At 51.2% G+C, this 22,764-nt stretch overlaps 1 protein-coding gene and 1 long non-coding RNA gene across 2 annotated transcripts in view; one reads left to right on the top strand and one right to left on the bottom strand.

The window, feature by feature from the left end:
- CPLX2 (complexin 2) overlaps window positions 1-22,764 on the top strand; it is an 89,882-nt gene that overhangs the window by 48,085 nt on the left and 19,033 nt on the right. The gene's annotated exons all lie outside the window — the stretch shown is intronic.
- Window positions 12,442-19,303, bottom strand: LOC145514846 (uncharacterized). The gene is made up of 2 exons (XR_014060501.1): window positions 16,417-19,303; window positions 12,442-15,686 (listed from the first exon to the last, which is right to left on the bottom strand). It is a non-coding gene; the product is annotated as an uncharacterized LOC145514846 (long non-coding RNA).

The raw sequence follows: 22,764 nt of genomic DNA, 5'->3' as shown, positions 1-22,764 counted from the left end.
TGCAGTCACCATCTGCCATGATTTTGAAGACCAAAAAGATAAAGTCTGTCACTGTTTCTATTGTTTCCCCATCTATTTGCCATGAAGTGATGGGACCGAATGCTATGATCTTAGTTTTTTGGATGTTGAGTTTTAAGCCAGCTTTTTCACTCTCCTCTTTCACCCTCATCAAGAGGTTCTTTAGCTCCTCTTCGCTTCCTGCCATAAGAGTGGTGTCATCTGCATATCTGAAGTTATTGATATTTCTCCCTGCAATCTTGATTCCAGCTTGTGCTTCATCCAGCCTGGCATTTCACATGATGTATAAGTTAGATAAGCAAGATGACAATATACAGCCTTGACATACTCTTTTTCCAATTTTGAACCAGTCAACTGTTCCATGTCCGGTTCTAACTGTTGCTTCTTGACCTCATACAGATTTCTCAGGAGGCAGGTAAGGAAGTCTGGTATTCCTATCTCTTTCAGAATTTTCCACAGTTTGTTGTGATCTACACAGTCAAAGGCTTTGGTATAGTCAATGAAGCAGAAGCAGATGTTTTTCTGGAATTCTCTTGCTTTTTTGATGATCCAGTGGATGTTGACAATTTGATCTCTGGTTCCTCTGCCTTTTCTAAATTCATCTTGAAAATCTGGAAGTTCTCGGTTCACATACTGCTGAAGACTTGCTTGGAGAATTTTGAACATTACTTTGCTAGTATGTGAGATGAGTGCCATTGTGCAGTAGTTTGAACATTCTTTGGCATTGCCTTTCTTAGGGATTGGAATGAAAAGTGACCTTTTCCAGTCTTGTGACCACTGCTGAGTTTTCCAAATTTGCTGGCATATTGAGTACAGCACTTTCACAGCATCATCGTTTAGGACTTGAAATAGCTCAGCTGGAATTCCATCACCTCCACTAGCTTTGTTCATTGTTGATGCTTCCTAAGGCCCACTTGACTTCGGACTCCAGGATGTCTGGTTCTAGGTGAGTGATCACACCATCGTGGTTATCTGGTTATCTTATAAGACCTATTAAGATCTTTTTTAATATAGTTTTTTGTGTGTATTCTTGCCACCTCTTCTTAATATCTTCTGCTTCTGTTAGGTGCATACTGTTTCTGTCCTTTATCATTCCCTTCTTTTCATGAAATGTTCCCTCGGTAGCCCAAGAGGAGGGAATAGCAAATGCAAAGGCCCTGAGGCAGGAATAACTTGTCACACCCAGAGGAGCAGACTGAGACCCCGTGATACTGTGAATGCGTAGAGAAGTGGGGAGTAGAAAAGTGCATCTTCAGAGGAGGGAATTCTATAGACACATTCTGTAGGACAGAATTCCTACAAGATTCTGTAGGACATTGAGGAGGACCAAATGGGGCTTTTGTCAATTGCAGGGGCTGAAAAGAGGCGTCTCTGTTTGGGAGCTGGGTTGTATTTTTGGAAAATATTGTTTCAATGCAGTAGCCCCTGGGAGAGACAGAAGAGGCTGGCATAGACTCAGAGACAAGGTTTGGTGGGCTTCCAGAATCCCCCTCTGCCTAGAATATCTCCGAAAGTGATAAGTTCTTAGAGACAGCAACCCCAACCTCTGCGACTCCCGGAGGCATTACCAACGCCCTGAACAGGGTGTGGCTGCAGAGGCCATGGCCAACAGCTCACTCTCCTGAAGGCTTCTCATTTTAACTTCTCAGCAATCCTGTGCAAGAGTCACTAGCAGATCCCTTTCCTGGAACATAAAATTTAAGCTCTAAGATGTTAAGAGGCCAAACACTTCTCAACACCTTCACTGTCTGTCTCTCCCAGGAAGCCACCCACCTACCCGCTTCTAACCCATTGACCCCCATTTCAGGTCCCTGCCCTAATCTGTTCTCTACACACTACCCAGAGAGGTCTTCTTAAAAGGCATTTGGACCTGTCCCTCTCCTGCTTGTAACTCTACAAAGATACACTACACTCACACTAAAATCCAGTCTTCTCTGGGACCCTCATGGCCCCATGTGGCCAGTCCCTTGCTGGCTTCTCATGGCTCAGTTCCCCAAACTCCCACTGCTGTAGATCCAGCCACACTGGTCTCTGTCCACTGCTGGAAAGCACCAAGCTCATTCTTGCCCCAGGGCCCTTGCACTTGCCTCTTCCTCCCTTTGGCAGATTAGCCTGTAGTGCAAATATCACCTCCTCGGGAGGGCTTGCTTTCTGAAAGTAAGCCCTCCCATGGCGCCTCCTCCTCAATCCCTGCTCACTGTCTTCAGAGCACTTATCACTGTCCGACATCACCTTATCTTTTCTCTGTTTAGGTGTTGTCTGTTGCCCCTGCTAGATGGAGAGCCTCCTAAGGGCAGGGCTGTCATTGGTAGGGCCTGACACACTGCCTGGCCCAGAGCAAGAGCCCAGGGAAGATTACTGGGATGGATGGATAGACCTGTGTCCAGGGTCACCCAAGCCTTTGACCCTCTAAGGCCAGAGATGGTCTCAGGGACCCAGGACTGGGAGGGAACTCGGGATGGGCGGTCCTAGTTGCAGGAAAGGGGAGTCACCTGTGACTTCAATTTCTGCAGCCCAAGTGATACAAACAGCCAGTCTCCTGGCTCACTCCTCCCCCTCCTGAAATCACTGGGACCAGACCTCAGGTGGGGACAGCAATCCTCCTGCCACAGGACTCCCTGTCTTTGTCCTCCCTTCCCTTTGAGGCTCGCCTTACAGTTACTTGCTGGTGACCGTGTCCTCCCCAGGGGTGGGCACAGGACCAGCACTAGCCATTCGGGACCCCCAGAATCCCAACCCGTGACTCCGCAGGGCAAGCACGACACCCCAGTGCTCCACACCTGTGTGTTCCCGGGGGGCTCAAGGGAGCACGTGGTCAGCCTCGCGGTGGGGTAACGTGACCACAGGGCTGGCTGGGGAGGCCAGGGACCCAGGCTCCAGGCTTCTCCACCCACTTCTAGCAGAGTGACCTTGGGCGGATCAGTCCCTGCTCTGAAGCTCAGTTCTCTAGTCTGCAAAAGGAAAGAGGTTGGATCCAGTGATTTTTGAGGAATCTTGCAGCTCCAAAGAGAAAGAGCAAAGCCAGTCAGCCCACCTCTCTGAGCCTCAGCTTCCTCGTATACAACATGGGTAGGGGGCACCTCTGGTCTTGGGGGACATTGAGATGACTCAAGGAGGCCGTGGTGCCAAGGACACAGAGGAGGTTCCAGATGGGACCCTGAGTACAGAGACGGAGAGACACGAGGCTGGAGGGGGCTGTGGGTGCTGGCAGAGGAGGTGGGCCCGTCCCAGGCAACATGGAGCCACCACAGGAAGCTTCTGAGCAGGGAAGTGATATGATAGGAGTATTTTAGGAAGATTCTTCTGGCAACACAGCACAGGTTGGGTTGGAAGAGCTGTGTGGAGGAGTGTGAGCAGGATTTGTGCCTAGAAAACACTTATAAGTGAGCCCCCCACCTCAGCCCTCCAGCATCCGAGACAGTTTGAGAAGCAGGCTGGGGCTGGGGTTTCTTCTTCCCCCACCCACCTTGCATTTATGGCCCCAGGCTAAAGGTCTGCTCCCCGGAAATTCTCCAGCTGGCTACCCTCCTGAGCTGCATTAGCCCCTCGGCAATGACAAAGGAAATGGCAGCCTGGAGAAGGAAATGGCAACCCACTCCAGTATTCTTGCCTGGAGAATCCCATGGCCAGAGGAGCCTGGCAGGCTACAGTCCATAAGGTTGCAGAGTCGGACTCGACAGAGCGACTTAGCACCATGATAAAGCACTTTCCTGCACATCGCCTTTGGCCAGCCAGTCCATCTCAGAGCGGCAGCTGAAGCTGGGGGGCTGGGGTTTGAACCCAGGTCTATAGGACATCGAGTTCAATGCCCCTCCATGCAGTCACAGAAACTCGAAGTTGGTGGGGGGGGAATGGGCCAGTCCCCGGAACCCTGAGTCTCCGATAGGCATTCTCTGCCCTCATCTCAGTCCAGGGCAGGATTAGACAGAGTGGAAAGCCTTGCTCAGCCCAGGGCCCTCCACTCCAGGAGAGGCACCAGCCAGCCTATACAAAACGTGCCTGGATCCAGATCAGCTCCATTACTTGGTACCAACCACAACGGAGTTAACCCCGGCTTCCCCAGGCCTGATTAGTAAGCAGCAGAAAGAGCTGCCTACAGCTGAGCACCATGGAGAAGAGGGCGCTTCTGGCCCAGCCTGGGACCCTCCCCAAACCCTGTGCTTGGCAGTTCCCTGTGAGGCTCAGGTCTTCTTGCAATTAGTGAGGTTTCCAGCCAGTGATGCTGTCAGCGTGGCTCCCAGCCACCACTTGGCAGCCACCTTGCAGGGCTGATAATCACTGCTTGTTCATTCAGTAAGCTGTCTTCAGTGCTTGCTGGACACCAGGTCCTGGACGTGGCCCTGGACGTGGCCCTGGAGACCGAGGGACTTTTAGACAGATCCGAAGACTCTTGAGAGTCCCTTGGACTGCAAGAAGATCCAAACAGTCCATCCTAAAGGAGATCAGTCCTGGTTGTTCATTGGAAGGACTGATGTTGAAGCTGAAACTCCAATACTTTGGTCACCCCATGCGAAGAGTTGACTCATTGGAAAGGCCCTGATGCTGGGAAGGATTGAGGGCAGGATGAGAAGGGGACGACAGAGGATGAGATGGTTGGATGGCATCACCAACTCGATGGACATGGGTTTGGGTAAACTCCGAGAGTTGGTGATGGACAGGGAGACCTGGCGTGCTGCAGTTCATGGTGTCGCAAAGAGTCGGACACGACTGAGTGACTAAACTGAACTGAACTACCCTCACACAGCCAATAAGTTGGAGGTAGAGGAGGGAAGCTGCAGAATGGTAAGTGTATGATAGGGGTGCACAGCCAGCTTGCAGAGACAGGGGTGCCTCATCCAGCCAAGGAACTCAGAAAGGCTCCCCAGGGCCCACCACACCTGCTTACAGAGCCAAAGGGCATGGGGAGCCAGGTACAGAGAAGGGCGGGGAAGAGGGAGGAGCATCCAAGGCTGAGGCACAGTGAGAACCCAAGGACAGGACAGACAGATTGCTGCTCATGGGGCTCACAGACTCGGTGGTCAGGAAATGTGTCCAGATGAAGTGGTGCTGAGCTGAGCCAGCCTGGGAGGTAAGTGAGCCAGGTTGACAAACAAGGTGTCCCAGGCAAAGGGAAGAGTCAGGTGCCCTGACATAGAGGCAAGAACAAATGGGATGTTTTCAGGAAATTGCAGGTAGTTCAGGGTAACTAAAGGAGAGATGCCAGGGGCAGGGGGGTGGGTGCAGGTGGATTAAGACCCTAGAGGGTCACAGGGACTAGATGGCAGAGATCCTCATCCACCACATGGAGGAGGCAGGATTTTATCTGGAAAGCAGGGAGGAGCTCTTGAGAGCTTCTGTGTAGGGGGGTGACACTGATCAAATCTGGGACAGGGGCGTGGGGGGACTCAGGGGACCAAAGTCCAGCTAGAGAGCCGGAATGACAGTCCAGCCTGGTGCAGAGGGTCTGGTCACATGGGGTAGCCTGGTGACAAGTTGGATGGTGGGTAAAGCATGCAGTGACTCAGCGGAGGTGCAGGCAGCAGGGTAAGGACACAGGTCCAAAGTCCATAGACCACCAGCTTCTACTCCCACGCTCCTACCCCCAAGCCCCTCAGCTAATAGGACCATGACTCCTACCCAGGGCCACCAGGGTGCTTTGTGTACAGGTTACTTAACCTCCTCATGCCTCAGTTTCCTCATCTGTAAAGTGGGAATGTCATCTGCCAGTGAATGGCAGGCTGGGATTTGAACCCTGGCCATTAGCCCAAGTCTACATTCTAAACCACCCCACTGTCTCCCGGTTGTCCTCTTGTTGGCAATGGGTGAAACAGGCGGCAGGACACAGCAGTGAACAGAACAGAGGAGGTTCCTGCCCGTGTGGAGACTGTATTCTAGCTGGAGAGATGAGTAATAAGCATGTAACCAAATACATCTAAACAAAGATAAAATCATTTCAGACAGTGGCAAGTGACATGAAGACCATTAAATGGAGATAGGAAGTGATGGTCTCATTTAAATAGAATTTAGATAGAGTAAAAGAGGGGCAGCCTCTGAAGAGAGGATGTTTGAGGCAAATATGAATATCAAGAAGGAGCCAGTCAGGTGAGGATGGGGGGGAACATCTGCCTAGGTGTCCTAGGCAGAAGAAACAGCAAGTGCAAAAGTCCTGGGGCAGCAATAAGCTTGACAGCACAAGGAAGACAAAGAATCGGTATGACCGGAGTAGAGTTAATGAGGGGCAAGTGGCGGGCAAGAGGGCCCAGCTCACATGGGGGCCTTGAAGAGCCAGGAAAGTCTCAGGACGTCATATTTCATTCTAAGAGTAGATGTTTGTTTTTTTCAAGCTAATGGAGGGTTTTAATCAAAAGCATGCAATGATCTAATTTGCAGTTTCTCAGGATTCCTCCGCATGCCAATCAGTGCTGCAGAGCATGCTATAACCATGTCCACATTTCAGCAGGTACCAACAGAGAACAAAAGTTAGTCAGCTCTCTTGTTTTGGTGGGGCTGAGCTATTTGTTGTCTCCAGCTACCTCCAGGTGGCTGTTTGCAGCTAGAAGTGGTGTTCTTAGTCACCAGGCAGGCCAGCTACTCTGGAGCCAAAGGAGAGGGAAATTCATAGGAATGTGTGATGGTGAGATTCATGGCACTGGACCTTAGCCTGTATCTTCCCAGGACTGTTCCCACAAAAGCCCAGAATCTTCCTTAGGCCTGGACACATCTATCCCTCACCTCATGCACGCGACTTCATGCATGCAGCCAAACCCCATGCTAGAGACTGGAAGTGCAAAGACAAATAAGACTTGACCTTGAGGAGCTCCCAGCCCAGTGGGGGAGGTACAAACACTGGAACAGAGGCTCTGGCTGATGTAGGCAGCCTGGTCCGTGGGATGAGGGAAAGCTCCTGGAAGAAGGGTCCTGACTGGGGACCTTAGAGCAGAGGCCCAGCTCTGGCGCCACCCTGGGCTGGGGTCAAGTTCCCATATTCCCTCAACCGTTCCGTGGCTCCACTCCTTCTGGGAGCTCCCCTCCTGGCACCCTTCTGGCCAATAGGTGACGTGCCAGGTGTACAGCGTCAAGACAGTGCCATGCACCAAGACAGCTCTCAGTGAACGCTAGCCTCTCCCGGAATATTAATAAGGTCACTCCTTTAGAGGGAATGAACTTGTGAGCTGAGCATCAGAAGCACGGCTTTGCAAATGTCCTATCTGCCTAGTGAATCAGGGGTTCCTAGTGCCCCACCACCACAAACACACACACACACACACACACACACACACACACACACACACACACGTGTCGCCCTTGGGGGAGGCACTGTCTGTGTAGCAGCCTCACCCTTAGCAGCTAGATACACCAGACATGCATCGCAAGTGAGGGACCTGCACTGATACGGATTAAAATACTCAAGTTTTCAAATTTTTAAAAGCAAATTAGAGGGGATCCAAAGAGCTCCCCATAATAAAGTCACGCTCAGAATGACCTGAGGGCAGCAAGATTTGTGACCATGGGGACAGAGGAAGGCGAGAGAACTCCCATGCCATCGCTCAGGAGAGCCGCTCTCATTTGGGCTGTGGGCTTCCCTGGTGGCTCAGATGGTAAAGAATCCACCTGCAATGCAGGAGACCCGGGTTCAGTCCCTGTGTCAGGAAGATCCCTGGAGGAGGGCATGGCAACCCACTCCAGAATTCTTGCCTGAAGAATCCCATGGACAGAGGAGCCTGGTGCACTACAGTCCATGGGTCACAAAGAGTCAGACACGACTGAGCGACTAACACTTTCACTTGACTCAAAGGCAGCTCTGGACAGACAGAAAGAGTGAGCTGGCAGGTGGGTGAGGGGGCGGCAGACAGCCGCAGCCGGCACAGTGAGCATCCGGAGGTCCGCTTTCTGGGTGGAAATTTCTGGATGTTAGTGGACGGGTAGCTGGAAAGGCAGGCTTGGGCTGTGCTGTGAAGGACCGTGACAGCCGGGGCAAGGCACTCAGGCTCCAGCTGACACTGCAGCATTTCCCAAAGCACACGCCTCAGAACACCCCTCGCCTTGATGTCCCACACCGGAAAGTCCCGCGCTCAAATAGGCTTTAGAAATGCCAGGCAGCTATGTGGCTTCTTAGAGAAGCATAATCCAAACAGCACATCAAAGGCCCTGAAAATTCCTGCAGGGAACAATCTGTTTGATTTCATTTGGCCCAGCAATCCCCACTCACCTGACCGAGGGCTCCCTTCCTCACAGAATCCCTGTGGACACCTGCACGATCCACTTGAAAAATGCCAGCGGAGAAAGGAGTGAGTTGTCAAGTGTTTTGAGCAGGGTCAGCACTGCGTGGTCAGAGCCCAGCGCACAGGGGGGCTGGGAGTCGGCCTCACGCAAGGGCTGTGGAGGGAGGTGGGGCTGAGTGAGCCAGGCAGCAGTGGGGAGACACGCCAGGCGGCGGGGCCATGGTGCAGGGGGAGCTGGTAAGGCCTGAGGAGTCCACGGGGAGGAGGGAGGGGCGGAGATGGCATTGGGTGGGTAGTCCAGACTCAGAGCTGGGCATTCACACTGCCCGGGGCTTTGGGCTTGAGTAAACAGGGAGATGGCAGAGCCGCCACTTAACGACAGTTCTGATGGTAGATGTAGGAGTCCAGTTTGAGGCACCTTGCACGGGACGAGCCTATGGGCAGGTGGCTGTACCCCTCTGAAGCCATGAGCCTGTTTTCTCGTCTCTCTGAAGCCACCCTCGGGTTAGGGAGCCCCAAGCAGGCCTTCCCTCCTCTCCTCGGGAACTGAGCACTCGGTCGATCCCTGTGGTTTAAGTGGGGAGCCCCTGTATGAAAATACTCCAGAGCCATTCGCTCCTACAGTAAACATTTGTCAGGTCCTCCCTGGGCCGGCCAGGCTCAGCCCAACACCGCAGAGACTCTGCCCTCCCTGAGACGAGCCGCTGTGCCAAGTCACCAGGCAGGCAAACAAGAGCCATCTGGGAACCGGCATAAGTCCCAAGGAGGCGGGGACCAGCTCTGCCCAGAGAAGGAGACGTGTGTCCTGAGTCACGAGCCATCCTAGGAGGAGGAAGGGCACCCCAGGGAGGAAGCAATGGCAGCTCGAGGTGCAAAGAAAGGCTTGGAGAAGAGGACACCCAGGACCAGCACAAGATCTCATCACAAGAAGTCACTGCATGGCCTGGGCCTTAGATTTCCCACCTGTGCAACGGGTATAACAACCCTCATGGTAGGCTCCTCTGTAAGGACCACAGAGGAAGGGCTGTGATCCCCTCTCATCCACTTCCCAGGCACTCCCAGGCCCTGCGCGGAGATGAATGAGGCAGGGGGTGGGGGAGTCACTGAGATGAGTGACACTTGAGACCCAGGTGGGTTCCTTCACGCTGCTGTCAGCAGAGACCTATTTTTTGCCCTCCAGTGCTTGGGAGGTGGTTATTGCTGGAAACAAAGCAGAGCCTGTCCTCAGCTCCCAGGGGCCCGGTTCCACATGTGCACGTCTGGCAGCCGCGCTGTGGTCCTGGTGCCAGTCTGAGGCTCCGTGGGCCGCTCGGGAAGAGGCAGATGTATTTTGACAAGCCTGCCACAGCTTCTACAGCATCCTGAGTCAAAATAAGCCCTTCTCATGGGCAGCCCCTGGGACCGGGCTATTTCTGCACCACGTTCCGTTTTCCCACATGGGGGAGGGGGGCGGTGGGGGGCAGGACTCAGCAGCAATGGTTCCAGCTAAAAACAGAAGCTGCCTCAGCCGGAGCCCACGACACTCCCCTCTGCAGAGACATCGGCTCGTGCCTGTTGTGAACTCCACAAGTCTTTCGTGTGGGCACAAACTCGGATAATTTCCCTCGAGGGTATGGGCAGTCCAACCTCAGAAACACTTCAACAACCTTCCTATCTCAGAGGGTCACAAATCATAAAAATAAGTCGTTCCGTGTGTACCAAACTTTGCCAGTGACAGTGCTTTCTTGCCCACACAGCAACTTGATGAGGTGGCTGCTACTGTTCCCTTTTGTTTTGGGGGGTATTTTTGGCTATGCTTGCAACTTGAGGGATCTCAGTTCCCTGGCCAGGGGTCTCCTCCCGGGGCCTGCCAGTGAAAGCACCAAGCCCTAACCACTGGACCACCAGGGAATTCCCTGTTGTTCCCATTTTAAAGATGAGCAAATTGAGGCTCAGAGAAGTGACCTGACCCTGGAGGACATGAAAGAGAGAAGATCTGAGTTCAAGGCTGTCAGAGTCTCTAGATGAAAAAAAAAAAAAGCCTGTGAGAGAGGAAATGGAATTGCAGCAAAGGTGGTGGCAGAATTTTAAATGAGATTTGATTGGGATAAAAGGGCAGGAAGGCACGCCACCTGAGTCCCCGCTCACTGTGCCAGGCACCATACAAAGTCACTCTGACACACAGCATCTCATTTTAATTTTCCAAACAGTCCTGGAAATAGGAACTGTCGTCCCCATTTTCTAGATGGGGAAACCGAGGATCACAGAGACAAAGAGCCCTCCCGCTTGGCTACAGGGAAAGCTGTTTCGACCTGGGGCCTTTCCTCCAGCAACCAATCTGCAAGGTGGTGGCTTCCTTGGTGCTGGACAGAGGGGAAGCGAGGTGAGCAGCTGAGGTGTCTGCTGGTATTTTCCAGGGCCCAGAAGCCTGGGTCCCCCGATGACTGCAGGTCCTTCAGGAGGTACCCCGTTAGAGAGCAAGTCGCTGGCTGAGTTTACTCCTCTTTTCAGTTCTCTTTCAGTGCTTCATCGCGCCTGTGAGACAGTCTCGGGCTGAGTCCTTACAATTCTCCAATATGAGCCCTGCACTGTCCTCAGCCATAGGGTGCACCAGCCCCCCGAGCACGGAGCTGGACACCCGCACACAGTTCCTTTTCCTTGTGTGTATGCACGCTGTTACCCCTGTTACAGCAAATGACACTGGTTTTCCAGTGTGAAGCGGCAAGTTGAGGTTTCCTTTTTAAGTGAACGCAGTGAAGGGTTTTATTTTTGCAAGTGAGTGGAATTAGAGGGTGACGTTAAGTAAATAGCAGAGGTGGTATATAGATGTGACAGACCTGTGAAGGTGCTACTCCAGCGGCTCCTCTCCTCTGGGCCGGCCTGGCACCAGCCCCATGCGGTGTCACTGGAACTCACTGGTGGGGCCCCTGAAACGCCAGCTCCATCACTTCCCCTCCTGCAGAGCGGGCTGGGCTCAGGGCCTTGTTTCTCCTGAGCCCGGTGCCAGCACATGCCCCCACAGGTGGGCCGACATGTACCTGTCTGCTGCCCCCTGAGATCACCACGGAGAATGGGGATGGCCCTCGAGGGAGAACCATGAAAAGAGAAACTTGGAACCTCAAAGAGGCAACAGTACCACGCAAGTGACTGTCCACCTGAACCCTTCTCCCACTGAAATCCAAGTTCAACCTTCTTGAGGAGAGCACAAGGGTAAAGGGAGGTATGGAACCACTCAGCCAGAGCACAGGTCCAGCTGCCGCGCACACGCTGGGTGATGCTAAGCCAAGAGGCTGCGTGGTCCACCAGGCCCCTGCTCTGCAGGGTGGGGCCGTCACAGGGCCCACTTCCTAGGGGTCTCGAGAGGGACACCTGAGTTCACGCAGAGGAAAAATTGACAGCAGCCCTGCAAGTGGCTTGCACCCCACCCCAGGTATGGTGCCTGTTATTCAGTGTCAGACCCCAGCTAGGCAATTTCCAGGTGTTATGCCAAAGCTGACATCTGCCCTGCAACATGGGCTCGGAGAAGTGCAGCCCCTTACCCCAGGTCACACAGCCAGCAAGCACTGGGGCCAGGGCAGGAACCCAGGCTCTCCAGCTTAATCCAGTGCCCTTTCTACGGCACCTCTGAGCTCCCCCCACCCCCTACTCCCATGCCCTCAGGGTTCCCCACCCGCCTCAATGCTCAACCCTCCACTGACCTTCACAGTGAAGATGCTTTTCCTTTCAAGAGGGCAGAGCCAGGCCCTTTTAGCCCCCCTTCAGCCTTTCTGCTACTCCTCCTGCCTTCCAACCCAGATCACCTTCCCCCATTAAAGTCACTAGGAGAGCAAGCTCTCTTTTGATTGCATGCAACAGAATCTCAGCTCTAAACTAGAGAAGCAAAGGAGACCATATAACCTCTCTGAGCTTGAGTTTGCCCTTAAGTATAAGGGATCATCATAGTATACAAACATACATTTGGCATAAGGATCAAATGAGGCAATGCATGTTAAAGCTTCAGAGCTGAGCCTAGCAAATAGTAAGTGCTCATTATTAGTATTATTCCTTGTATCGTTGTTGTTATTATTATTACTGCTACTTGAGGGATGATGGTTGGAGACACTGCCCCAGTCTCCAAAGAATGCACTCTCTGGTATATACACTAAGATAAGTAAGCATCCAAGGTCACAGGTACCCTCCACTAGAGTGAACTAGGATAGAGCACGAGCAAATTATGCAGTGTCAGAATGATACAAAACCGCAGTCAAATAGGTACACAGTGATCCAGGGCCACCGTGGGAGCGAAAAACTGCACAATTCATTTATTCAGCAAACATTTACCAGGCACCCACCAGAGGCCAGGCACTGTGCCAGGCATCAGCGCTGCAGAATGGCCAAACAGACGTCATCTCTGCCCCCGTGGGACTCCCACCCAGTAGAAGAGATAAACCTGGAACAAATCATTATTGAAGTTCAGTGGAGCTAAGAAGAAAAAGTACATTGTGCCATAAAAATGTCTGCTAGGAAACAGAGCTTAGTCTGAGGGTGCAGATGGGAAAGGCTTCTTTCTCATTGGAAGTGGGGATTAAAGGGGATCAGAGGAGAAGCAGGGAGAGCAGTTGGATGAGATAGGAGAGTAGAGATTATAAGAGATTATTTGGGGGCTAAAACCAGCCTTCTATCATAAGGCAAAATCATCAAGGTGTCTCGAGTCAAAATGCCTGAGGTCTAATCCAAGATCTGCCATGTACTGGCTGTGAAACCTTCACCAATATAATAAATCTCTCTGAGCCTCAGTTCCTTCATCTGCATAATGGGCACCATGCCAATAATCTCACTGGATTAAATGTAATAACATACATGGAATAGTTAGCACAATGCCAGTCAATCCTATTTTAGAAATAGAAAATGGTAAAAAAATCAATCAAAGTAATTTAAGGACAAAAAAGGATTGTATTAGTTTGTGTAGCTGAAAAATTCAAGAGTACCAGATTTCAGGAAAGGCTTGATCCAGGAGTCATGCAATATCACGAGGGCTCGGTCTCTCTCCCTCTCCATCAGTTCTGCTTCTCTTTGGCATGGCTTCCCTCTGAGGCAGGCTCTTTCCACACCATGACCCTGCAGCTCTAGGTTCACACTTTCTCAGCTCAGTAACTCCAACAGAAAGAGAAGTTTTCTAATATTTCCAAAACAAGCTTCAGGACTGAGTGTCCCTGAACCATCTTGAGTCATATATCCATCCCTAGGCCTGGGTTATGTACCAATCCCTAGAGCTTGAGGGAGAGAGGACCAGAGGACTCCATCCAAACCACATGGCCAGAGAACAAGGGAAGGGTGGATCCTCAAAGGGATACTAAGATGCCGAACAGATAAAAGCTACAGGACAAGATAAGACAGCCATGTCTGCCACAGAAAATACACAGAGACACGGGGTAGCTGTGCTACAGCAGTTGGTGGCACACTGACCATGCTCAAAAATCTCAGTGCCACCTCAGCCTGAGCCTAGTCATGGAGTGAGTGCCACCCCCAGGGAGATACCCTGGGCCCAGAGAGGTGAGCGCCGACTCCAGGACCAGACAGGTTGCATGCACATCCTTAATGGCAGCTTCTGGCTGTGTGACCTTGACAACTTTCCTGTCCTGTCTCTGCCTGTTTCCTCATCTGTGAAATGGGCGTAGCGGTAATACCTGCTAAGGTGGTTGCGCAGCATAAACAAGGTAGCAGGGATAAAGCACACAGCAGCTCAGTCAGGTTGGCTCCTGTCACTGTCATCATTCCACAGGTTCTGAACCTCAGGGGTCATGTGGAGTCACCCCTCCCCACAGATAAAGCACCTTCCCCCCCTCTTTCAGAACATCCACCAAAAGCCAGTGAAAGGCCATATTTGACCTTCTACTTGGTGAAATAGATGGAAACATGAAACTCTGGGGCAATAGGAAATCTAAGTAAGTAGATCCTGTAATCTGGGGGAGTCTGCAGCCAGCCCTTAGTTAAAGTGAACTTCTAGGAGGGGGCATCAGAGAACCCTGGACTACTCTGGCTACATCCTCCCAGGGACTGATCCTATAGGTGTCCTAGTGTATGCACCCTGATCTACACCCCTCCCCGACCCAAACGTCTAGGAGGCAAAACTGATGAGAGAAGCAAGAAAAGAGGTAAATCACTTTTATGAATCACCCTGAGCATGTCCCACACTCAGCTGTGGCCTTGTTTACAGATTCTCATTTGATCTAAATCATGAACGTTAGTTACCATCCACCACCCAAGCTTCAGGTGAGGAAACTGAGGCTCGGAGAGGTGAAGTGACCTGCCCAAGGTCACTCAGCTAATGAAGGAAAGAGCTGGGACCCAGTCCAGGCCTTTAGACACAGTGTTTCAGCTCCCGCCATGCTCAGCTCTGAACCACAGAGGGGAATCTAACAACCAGGCAGCCCTAATCCAAAGAGAGAGCAGGTTTCCAAGGAGAAGGAGGAGAGGTGTTGGGAACATGCAGTTATTTACAGGATGCCGTGTGGGTTGTTGCAGGAGAGAGGGAGCCGTCCTGAGGTGAGGAGGGAACAGGAGGTGCTAGGTCCTCGGTTTCCACATCAAGAGCCTAGAGGATCACGCCAGTTTTTCTGGGAGATGGAGCTGGGAAAGGAACTAGCGTGCACACGGGCTCGCACTGCGCCTGGAGCACAGATGGATTTTGGTGGCTGTGATCTCCCTCAGGGGGGACCCAAGGGGACTATGGCCTGACCCCAGGGACTGTGGGCCTCGGATTCCCTGGAAGCAAGGGAGGAATCTGCTTAGATCTGCAACAGACACTCTCAGTTCTCCCAAAATGGCAATTTGAGAAAGAAATTACCCCGGCTAATGAGATCAGAGAACTTGGGGCTGGGGACAGCAAAATTCAACCAGAGACTTCTCCATGAGTTTGACCTGACCCTTGACCTCCTAGCGAATGACCCCATCCCAGCTGAGTAACACCCTGGCCTCTCACTGTGGCTGACAAGGACCCAGAGGACCACCCATCTTTCTACCCCTGGCTCCCTGCACTTCCACCCACCCGGCTCCTTTCTGTTCCAGGAATAGGCCACTCTCACACTCAGCTCGGGGTGGGGGGGTCCTTCAGCCCAAATCTGCTGCCCCACATCATCCCACATTCAGGCCAAGCTCCAGTGTCATCCCCAGAAGCCTTTCCCAGACACCCCCACCCCATCTTTCTTTCTCAAATCTCTCGTTATGTTCCGTCAGTGCACTCGCCACTCTCTGAAATATCTGTCTTTCCATTTACTTGTTAATTGCCTCACCACGCCTGCCAGAAACACTCCGCAAGGCAGACACCTCTTCTCTTTTGTCCACCGCTCTTCCAGCACCGAGACACACCCAGCCCTGAGCAGATGCTTGGGGAACCATGTTACCTGGATGCCAGTCTTTCCAAGGCAGGGATGTGATGGCTAATTCTAGCTGCTGCATGCCTCCATGTGCCAGGGCCTGTACATGCACTATCTCAGCTCTACAGTGCACCTTAAAGAAAGTGACAATGCCCCTCTTAGCCGATGAGGAAACATAGGCAAGACAGGCATGTCCCACGTACACAGTGCCATTCCCTCGGGCCAGCGTTGGTGGGGAGCCATCACCACCTCTAAGCCCGAAGGGCAAGGAGGGAGTAGTTGTCAAAGCTGGAGAGGGTACATACGTGGAAAAGACCACTTGACAGGATCAGTGGCCTTCAGACAAGGGTCACTCTCATTTTGCTCTAAACATCCTCCAAACTAAACATCCTGCCAGTAACTCCCATTACAAAAAAAAAAAAAAAAAAACCCAACCAGAAGCTCAAGGGCAAAGAGAGTCTGGTGATTGGTCCATATGGATGAGCCTCATGGGCCCAGAGCTGGGCAGGGAGGGGGAGGATGGATCTGGAGGAGCAAACAGAAGCGAGCCCACAAGGTTGCCTCCCAGAGGGGCTGTGGGAACCTCTGTGACACTCCAGCTCTCCCTTCCTGCCACAGTGACCCTGGAAGCTGCATATCGAGTTGGCGGCATCATCAAGGTGGTAGAACTTTCCTTGAGCCTCATCAACCTTGCATAGAACCTCCTTCTCCCAGCCACAGCTCAGCATGGTCTGACTACTATAGTCAGAAACAAAACAAGATAAAACAAAAAGCTAAAGAGAGGTGCCCTAGAGGCATTGCAAGGAGAAAGGCAACTTTTGAAAAACCTTTACAAACTAATGACTTAGGCTCAAGAAGCTTACCCAGGACAGTAGACCTTGAAATGATGCAATCCAAAGACACCAAAAGTCACCTTGAGAAGGACTGTGGGGACAAGAATCCAGGGCCTTTCACATCCATCAAATGCAAAGAGGTCAGATAAAGGACCAGCAAGATGCTTTCTGATCACAGTTCTGGGAGAGAGCACAGAGATGAAAAGGAGAAGTCTGGAATATCTGAGGGAGCCTTGGTGTCAGCCTTGACTGCGGAGGACCTCTGGGAAATTCTTGTTCCCAAATTGCTTTTTGGAAGTGGGTACACCAAAGGTGCTGTTCTGACAGGCAAATGCTCCAACTCCAATTGACAAACGAGATGCAGACAAATCGCCAGAAAGAGATGGCACCTGCCCAAGAAAGCTGATGCCACTCGAGGGTGAAATTGCAGAGCTCTTGGCCAAAAATATGTGCATTTTTGAGGGGATGCGGATATATGAACTGGAATCTGTGGGTATCAAGTTTGGGCTTTGGCAATGTGACCTCCTTCTCTCGCTGAAATAAACAGGACCCTGGGGACCATGTTGCACTGGTGACAGAGACAGAAAACTGGGTCCAGGGTAAGCAGCTCTTTCCTTCCTGGGATGTGAGAACATTAAACAGAGGGTCCTTCCAGGGTCAGAGCCTGCTTGATTAGAAGTTTTCAGAAGGAGGGGACATACAGCTCCAACATCACAGATTCCAGCAAAATCTCTCGCAGGTGGCAAAGGTAGAAGCCTCATTCAAAACAATTTAAGGAGAAGATGGCATTTACTGATCACATAATGGAAAAGTACATGAGCAGATGATGCTTAAAGGCACATCGAGATCTGGACACTCAAACACTGTCATCAGGAATTTGTCTCCTTCCCTTCTCTTGGCTCTTCTGTCCTCTGTGTTGGCATCACCCTCAGGCAGGCTCTCTCTGGGTGGTGACAAAAAGGTCCAGCTGCTCAGGCCCACATTCTGCCAACCTTGCAAATCCCATAGAAATAGAAAGCTTCTTTCTCATTGGTTCCTACAAAAGTCCCAGAGCTGACTCTCATTGGCTTAACTTGTGTCACTTGCCAACCCTGAGCCAGTCACAGCGACCACAGCTAATAGTGCTCACTGGCTGGCTGTGGGTCTAATGCCCACCCAGATCATAAAGTCTAAAAGCAGGGGAGAAAAAGATGTCAAAGAGATGCCAAACAGGCCAAAATGTGCATCACCACAGCAAATGACACCAAAAACATCCCAATGACAAAACACCATAGTGATGGGGCCAAAGCCTGGAAGGGACTCTGGGGGTTATGTGTATGGACTAAGAAATGCGAAAAACAAAAAAAAAGAAGTGGACAGCGGGGAGCACTACAAGATTTAAATGAGGATGCTAGCACTATTATTGTGGTCTGTGGCCCAGCAAGGAGCCTAGGTCTCCAAGTTCCGACACCTAAGATGAAAGTCTTATGGCCCACAAGCCGTTTCAACCGCAAGTGGTAGGACAATGCAATGCACAGATTTTGCCTCTGGAAATAGTCACTGAGCATTCACAGTGAGGAAGTTCACTGTTTGATGTTGGGGATTCAGGAATGAGCAAGACACATTCCTTGTCCTCAAGCAGCTTACACTCCAGTAGGAGAAGACAACCAAGGATATATAAACTAATAGAGGAACAAAGTGAACATGAGAGTGTGGAGGGGACTGCAGCTGGGAGCGGCTGGCGGAGGAGGCAGAAGGCAGATCAAGGGAGGCCCGCGTGAGTCTGGACTTGCTGTAGCCAGTAGTGAGTCACCGAAGGTTTTGGAGCATAGGAGTGACACAAGCAGGAAGAGGTTTCATCGGCTTTATGGAGCCAGGTAAAGTCCAAAGGGGAGTCACAGAGATGATCAAAGGGCTGGCGACAGGTCTGTGGAGGGAGATGACAGAGTGAGGACTGGAAATATGAAGGCCAGGCCAAGACTTGATCCAAGTCAGGCAAAGGCACACCCTGCCTTCTGACACTGCACCGAGCTGCGGATGGAGCCACATCACGAAGTCACAGAGGATGTGGCTTTGTTTAACCCCTATGGGGACAGGTGAGTGTCACACAAACAAAAAATGTCATTTATGTCACTGGGACCCCCTCCCCCTGCACCCCCACAAGAGGGGGCATAGGCTGGAGGTGGGGAGTAAATCACTAACAAAGAGGTCCCGGTAGAGTTCTGAGCAGTCGTCATAAAGGAAAGCTGAGGGGCACCCGGGGGTCTGTGGATGTTCGATGTTGGGCCCTGAGGGCCTGCTTTGAGCCTGACTCTCCTCTAGTCTCTGAGCCCAGAGACAGGGGCAGGCTTCCCCTTATTACCTCACAGCCCGAGCGCCTTCTGAGCTGAACCCAGCCCTGTGTTTGTTTACTGGAGCAGCGTTTGCTTCCCCCATCAGACAAGACAGAAGTTTGTGAGTTGTTTTTTTCTCTCCGTGGTATCTCCAGGACCTACAGGAGTCCCTGGCCTGTTGTAGATGCTTAGTACATATTTGCTGACTGAATGAATCCCTCACGCTCAGTGAGTCCCCCCTCCTCCAAGGGCTCAAAATCTAGGGAGAAAGAGAAGAAAATCAACATCCAATGTAAAATCTCAATGGTTCCTCAATGAGGAGGTCTATGTGGGAACACATAGGCCACCCCGGACTCAGCCTCACTTTCCAGAAGGGTTCCTTTCTACTTCAGCTGAGCCATGCCAGTCAAAGTGGAATAGAGCAGGCAAGCCTCCACCGGGAGCAACCAGCATGGGCAGAAGTGCAGAAGCTCCAGGGGACGGGCAGCACAGATGGCATTCGTGGAACCGGAGAGACCGTTTCTGATCCTGGAGGGCTTGAAGGACCAATTTAAAAGATTTGCACTTCCTCCTGAAGGCAATCAGAAGACATTAAAGGATTTTTTGTGTCAGTTAAGATCTTTTTGTTGGCAAGAAAAGAAAAAACTAAACCAGCTTTAAGGAGAACAAAAAGGGAAGGGGTGGTTATTGGCTCATAAAAATGATAAGACCTAGGAGAGCTCTAGGTACAGCTTGAGCCAAGGGGGGAAAAAGAGGTCACCAGGCTAGGGTTTTTCTGTTCTCCTTTTCTTGACTCTACTGGCTCTGAGATGGTCCACGTTCTGAAGCTCCTCATGGTAGCTCTTGGGAAACCCGATTCATAGAGCTCAGTGAAGCGAAAGAGAGTCCGTGTCCCTTAGTTCAAGTAGTAATTCCAGAATCGAGGGTCTCTGTAGCCCCGACTGGTCTGACTTGGGTCCTGGGATTATCCCCAAACTGATCTAGGAAACCAAGGAGAACGAGATGATGATTGGTTTAACCTAGGTCATGTGATCCGTCCATGGCTCCAGAAGAAATACATAGGCTGGCTCCTCCAGAGCTGATGGCACGCGCGGGAGGAGTGGGTGCAAGGTGGCAAAATAAGCTGTGACCACCATGTGTTTTGAGGAGGAGACTGATGCATTCAGGCCATGTTTTAGAAAGCTATGGTTCTCCTACAGATCTGGAAGCCAGTTAGAAAGTCAACGTGCAGGGAAGACTAGAGGCAGAAGCAATGGTGAGATGCCAGTGTGAAGAGCCAGGTTGAGCCAGACTGAGCAGAAGTGAGCCAAGGACTGAGACAGAGGGGGGATTTTTTTCATTTAAATCCTCAGGGCCCTGACTTACAGCCCCCATCACCTATAATCACCTCAGATTTGGAACACTCAGCCCCATTAAGGACCAGCCTGTGGCATGGTCCCCATATAGGTGCCCTAGCAGGGTCACCTATACTCTGGGACCAGTTGCCCCAAAGCTGCAGATCTTGGCTTGGTTGCCAGAAACCCACCTCGTCCCCCTCTGAAAACGTGGCCACCTGTACAGACATACCAAGTTTCAATGCTGCTGATGCTGCCACTTCTCAGCTGTGCTACCCTACACAAGGCACTTAACCTCTCTGAGTGTGAATATCACTACCTGAATATAAAGTGGACATGGTGACATTTAAGGTACGGGAGGCGTCGGTGTGGGGATTAAAGTGGATAAAGATATGAATCACCTACCACAGTGAGAGATTCAGGATATGAAAATTCCTTCCTCTTCAAAACCTTCAGCTTTTCCCTGGTTTCCTGTTCCCAAACCTTTCCAACCCCTTGCTTGTTTGCCAAATAAAAGGTGTTTTTTTTTTCCCTGCCAGAAAGAAACAACTGGAGGTTGAGTGGCACAGAGGGGCCATTTTTAGATTTGTGGGTGGAAAATTCTTCATGTTCTCAGGCCCGAATTTAAGCCCCCTCTGGACTTCCACCAGGCAATTCCCACTTGAGGGCATGGTATTCCAGCCCCACATGTGCTGGAGAGGAAGCCCAAGGAGGGGTAAAGACGTAGAAGAAACACCCTCCCTCCCCAAACCCAGTTTCCTCTAAGCTTCCAATTCTCCTTTCTCAGCCCAACTTGACCAAACTCAGGGGACTCGTGATGCAGAGTCCTCTGACCAAGAAGTTCATAAAAGGCGGCTTTGGCTAATGATCACACTGCCCCAAACACCAGAAGAAATTCCCACCTTCCTTGGGTGTTGGAGGGAAAGAGGTTGACACTTGCTGAGACTGTGCTGTGATCCCTAAGCACTGCCTCGTCTGAGTCTAACAGTCGCCCTGGGAGATCGGGATTGTTAACCCACTTCACTGAGAGGAAACTGAGTCTCAGAGAAGAGCCACTCTCTTTGGAAAGGGCAGAGAGCTGCTGAGATTTCACCCGTGTCTCTATGTGACCAGAGCCCATCGCTGTCCCCTTCCTCGGTGCCTCTCTGCTGACTCGCACAGCCCCGGAGCCGGCCTCCCTGTCCTTCCCTGCTCTGGGCTTCCAGTCCCATCTGGCTTGCAAGCTGTGTGTTTTTGATTCTCCTCCTCAGAGCTGCCTCTTCACTAGGATAGCACTTGGTATGTTGTCTTATCATTGACTGTTGGTGGGCATCTCTCCCCGCTCACTCCTGAGTGCTTCAAATCAGAGCCTCTGATCTGAAAAGATCTTGAGCGTGTGAATTGGTCCTGCGTTATCTCTATGGGGAATATTTGCATCTCTAGTTGTAGAATCAAGAGGAGAAGAGAAACTCTGCAAGTTCTTATCTTTGTCTGCCTAGGAGACTGCCTGGTGTCAGAGGCCTTCCACACATGTTTGATAAATGAATAATTGAGTGAAAAAGACCCACCACATAGCATTGTCATGAGCTGAAAGGGTTGATGTCTATAGCATCCCTAGAACAGTGCTTGGCGTGCTGGAGGTATTTTAAGAATGTGATGCTGAGTTACAACTGGGAAGGAATACTTCACCAGGAGTTAGGGGTTTCATTAACTTGCCGTGTGGCATTGAGAAAGTCCCTCCCCCTTTGGGGGTTTCGGTTCCTTCATCTGTAAGTTGAATACATTAGGTGAGATGATCAGAAATGTACCTTTTCAGTGCTGCTGAAATGCATGTGCTTTTTAATGCATGTTTAATTTCCTCCCTTCACTCCCTGCTCCCCGAACACACTCACACACACCCCATATGCATGCCAGTCAGGCTCCAAAATAGCATTCTGCTGCTCCTCGGCATTTTCTGTCTTTCATTTCCTTGACCAGAAGCTCCATGAGGTTACTAACCATTGTTGTCCATGTTCCTCAGCTATGACTGCTTTAGTAAAACAGCGATAATGTCCCCTCAGATTCATTTTCTCAAGCAGCAAAATCTGTTTTGTGGGCCAGGGTGTGCTGGTCCTAAATGGAAAGTAGAAGTCATTTCCAGCTCACTTGCTCCGTAAACACAGGGGTTCCATCGGCCACCTTTGCACCCAGATGGAAAGAACATTTAACTTCACAAATGTAGGCAACACCATGGAGGCAACCCTGCAAGAGACAGGGGGGAAAGCCTTCTGTTCCAAAAGGAGCAGCGAGGCTGAAAAAGAAAAGTTCCTCCTAGAACAGGACAAAATCACACTGTAGGGTCACTTTCAAATCCACAATTCAAGACATTATTAAAGTTGTGAGTGCATGTGTGTGATTAGTTGAATCTTAGCTTGAAAAATATTCTATGATTCCTTGCTTCAGTCATTTTTTCCCTATAAGACCCAGGATCATATGGTAGTCAGATTCTATTGACCCCAGACAAGGATGTTTCAACTAGTGTGTGTGCTTAGTCACTCAGTCGTGTCTGACTCTTTATGATCCCGTGGGCTGTAGCCCATCTGGCTCCTCTGTCCATGGGGATTCTCCAGACAAGAGTACTGGAGGGGGTTGCCATGGCTTCCTCCAGGGGATCTTTCCAACCCAGGTATTGAACCCAGGTCTCCCGCATTGAAGGTGGATTCTTTACTGTCTGAGCCACCAGGGAACTAGCGCGTGTATCCAAAACACCTGGG

The sequence above is a fragment of the Giraffa tippelskirchi genome, chromosome 7 (assembly GCF_054371585.1).
Source record: "Giraffa tippelskirchi isolate mGirTip1 chromosome 7, T2T-mGirTip1v1.2.pri, whole genome shotgun sequence".
Taxonomy (NCBI): Eukaryota; Metazoa; Chordata; class Mammalia; order Artiodactyla; family Giraffidae; genus Giraffa; species Giraffa tippelskirchi.
Note: the sequence above shows the minus strand (reverse complement) of the source record. Positions and strands in the feature narration are given on the sequence as shown.